At 33.8% G+C, this 3,554-nt stretch overlaps 1 non-coding gene across 1 annotated transcript; it reads right to left on the bottom strand.

Annotated features, from left to right (window-relative positions):
* Positions 1 to 1,850: 1,850 nt before the first annotated feature.
* On the bottom strand, positions 1,851 to 1,957 carry LOC139846261 (small nucleolar RNA R71). The gene has a single exon (XR_011758988.1). It is a non-coding gene; the product is annotated as a small nucleolar RNA R71 (small nucleolar RNA).
* Positions 1,958 to 3,554: the final 1,597 nt, after the last annotated feature.

Genomic DNA, 3,554 nt, shown 5'->3' with positions numbered 1-3,554 from the left:
TCAAACCCCGCGACTCGCGGAGTTTTTCTGGTACGTGGAACCGCGACTCGTGGAGCCACCCTGACACGAACAGAACCCTATTATGCATTAATTACGGTGTAATTATTATTATTATCATTATTATTTAATTAAAACCCTAATTAGGGTTAGTATTTTAAATAATTAATTAATTTAGTTTTATTTATTTAATTTGTATTTTAAGTTTAATTAGTTTATAAAATTAATAGTTTTATAAAATAAATAATATAAAAATAATATTTTTATAAAAATTGTACTTTTTACAACTTTTAGTTTATTTTAATATTTGTCCCTTTTTAATCGTTTAATCGTAATATTGTATATTTATAGTTCGTAGCTAGTGTTAAGTTTAGTATTTTGCCGTAGCTTATTTTTTTACTTCTAGATTTTTAGGTTTTGCCGTAAAATCCCTTAAGTGCTTTCTCTTTAGACTAACATTTATGTGCTTTAGAATTTTGCGCCGCCTATCTAAGTTTTAGTATTTTTTTAAAGATATTGCCATTTGGGATATAGTTTTACTTGTAAGCTTTAATATTTTTAGACGCAACTTTTAATTTTTAGTTTTTAGTTCCTTCTTAAGTTTCGACGCACTACTTTCTTATTTTTATTTTTCGACGCCTTTTACCTATGTATTAATTATCATTCCAATTAGTAATCTCAATTTGCAATTTTAATTTTAAGTTAGTGATAGTAATAAGGTTGGGTTAGTCGAGTGTTTTAAAGTTTTATAGTCATTTTTTTTCTTTTTTGACGCCTTTTATTTTTCAACCCTTTTCTTTTTCGACCTTTTTCGACGCGCTCTTTTTCTTTCTTATTTCTCGCCATTCTAGTTTTTAGGACATAGCTTTTTATTCTATTTCTTCTCTAAATTTCTTAAAATTACGAAAATTTATTTTAAGTGGTTAAATTGATCGACATCAAAATTTTCTGGTTCGTAGTAATAGTTGGATTTGTACGTGGACTGGGTTATTGGAGCCAAACAGTACTCAATTATATTGAGACCAAATGAATCCTTCCCCTCTGCTGCATCTTTTGGCTATTCGAAACGTGGGCAAAATCAGAAAAGTCTATTAATTGGATAACTTATATAATTTTTCTTTCCTTTTAAAAACTAATAGGATATTCAGTGAATGCACCGAGCAAGACGTTCACCACCTTTTGTACGTTCACCACCTGTAACCAGATCAAGACATCTAGCAAATATTGTCGCCGTTGATTTTTCTTTAGAATCGTCATCCAATCGACCAAGTACTCCAATTCAAATTTCCGATAATCCATTTTTTGAACCCAACCTCACAATTGAGAATTCGGAGAATATTCAGGGACAATTCATAGATCCTGAACCATTAATTTTTCCTCCGAAACCACCAATCATTCAAACAGAGATTGTTGAGGAACGAACCATTAAATCAGAATCCTCTAGTGATTCAGATTCAACAAATTCAATTATGGAAAATCTGGAACCTTTAAGTATGGAAGACCGAATGAGAGCTAAACGCACTGGCCAAGGTCACGCAATTACTCATCCAAACATTAATGCGCCAGATTATGAAATCAAAGGACAAATTCTACATATGGTGACTAATCAATGCCAATTTAGTGGTGCGCCGAAGGAAGATCCAAATGAACATCTTCGTACCTTTAATAGGATCTGCACACTATTTAAAATTAGAGAAGTGGAGGATGAACAGATATATCTCATGTTATTTCCCTGGACTTTAAAGGGAGAAGCCAAAGATTGGTTGGAATCGTTACCTGAAGGGGCGATTGATACATGGGACGTTTTAGTTGAAAAATTTCTTAAACAATTCTTTCCGGCATCTAAAGCCTTAAGACTTCAAGGAGAAATTGTTACGTTCACACAGAAACCGAATGAAACTCTATATGAGGCATGGACCAGATTTGAAAAGTTATTGAGAGGATGTCCGCAACATGGTTTAGACACCTCTCAAATAGTACAAATATTCTACCAAGGATGCGACATCACTACAAGAAAAGACATAGATATAGCAGCTGGTGGTTCTATTATGAAGAAAACAGAAACTGATGCTTACAAAATTATTGATAACACTGCTTCCCACTCACATGAGTGGCACCAAGAAAAAGATATCGTTAGATCATCTAAAGCAGCTAGAGCCGATTCTAGCCATGACTTAGATTCCATTTCCGCAAAGATAGATGCTGTCGAGAGACGAATGGAAAAGATGACTAAGGATATTCACTCAATACGAATTAGTTGTGAGCAGTGTAGAGGACCATATTTGACAAAAGATTGTCTTAGTATTGAGCTAACAATGGAACAAAGAGAGAATATTTCATACATAAACCAAAGGCCTGGAAATAATTATCAGAATAATTATCAACCGCCAAGACCAATTTACAATCAAAATCAGAATTATAATCGAAATGTTCCAAACAACAACCAACAAGGTCCTAGCAATCAACAAGTATCCAATAATACTTACAATCAGCAAAGACCTAATTTTCAAAACAAACCACAACAAACCGATGATAAAAAGCCAAATTTAGAAGATATGATGACGAAGGTAGTTGAAACTCAAACGCAGTTTTTCACATCTCAGAAACAAACCAATGAACAAAATGCTCAAGCATTTAGAAATCAACAAGCTTCTATTCAAAATTTGGAACAAGAAGTAAGTAACCTAGCAAGGTTAATAGGAGAAAAAAACCCGGGAAGTTTACCTAGTGATACAAATGCTAACCCCCGGAATGAAACAGCTAAAGCCATTACCACAAGAAGTGGTATTACACTTAAACCACCTGAAATACCTATAACTTCTGATGAAGCTATTCCTACTCCACAAGAACCACAACCTGAACAAGATAAGGAAAAAGAACCGGTAGTTGAAAAGGTTAATGAAGATAACACAGTTAAAGCTAAACCTTATGTTAAACCATACCAATCACCACTTCCTTACCCGAGTAAAATGAAAAAAGAGAGACTTGTGGCCGAGCAATCCAAATTCCATGTTTTCTGGGTAGTCTTAGTTCAATAGAAGCATTGGCAGACTTAGGTGCTAGTATAAATTTAATGCGTATTCACTATACGCTAAACTAGACCTTGGAGAATTGAAACCAACAAGAATAAGCATACAACTAGCCGATAGATCAATAAAATATCCTAGAGGGATAATGGAGAACATGCTAGTTAAAGTTGATACTTTAGTATTTCCAGTAGATTTTGTTGTTCTGGACATGGAAGAAGATTCTCAAGTTCCTCTCATATTAGGAAGACCATTCTTAAACACGGCTAAAGCAATGATAGATGTGTTCGGAAAGAAACTGACCCTAAGTATAGAGGACGAGAGTGTTACCTTTTCACTTGATAGAGCAATGCAACAACCACAATCTGCAGATGATACGTGTTATTATATTCAAACTATAGATTCACATGCAGAATTGTTAGAAGAATTTCCAGAATTACAAGGAACAGGAGAATGTTCTTTAGGAGAAGGAACTGAACCAACTGATAAAACTGAAATGTTAGCTACACTAATAGCTAATGGATATGAACC

Source organism: Rutidosis leptorrhynchoides, chromosome 4, assembly GCF_046630445.1.
Source record: "Rutidosis leptorrhynchoides isolate AG116_Rl617_1_P2 chromosome 4, CSIRO_AGI_Rlap_v1, whole genome shotgun sequence".
NCBI lineage: Eukaryota > Viridiplantae > Streptophyta > Magnoliopsida > Asterales > Asteraceae > Rutidosis > Rutidosis leptorrhynchoides.
The sequence above is the reverse complement of the archived record's forward strand: the minus strand, read 5'-3'. Positions and strand labels throughout refer to the sequence as shown.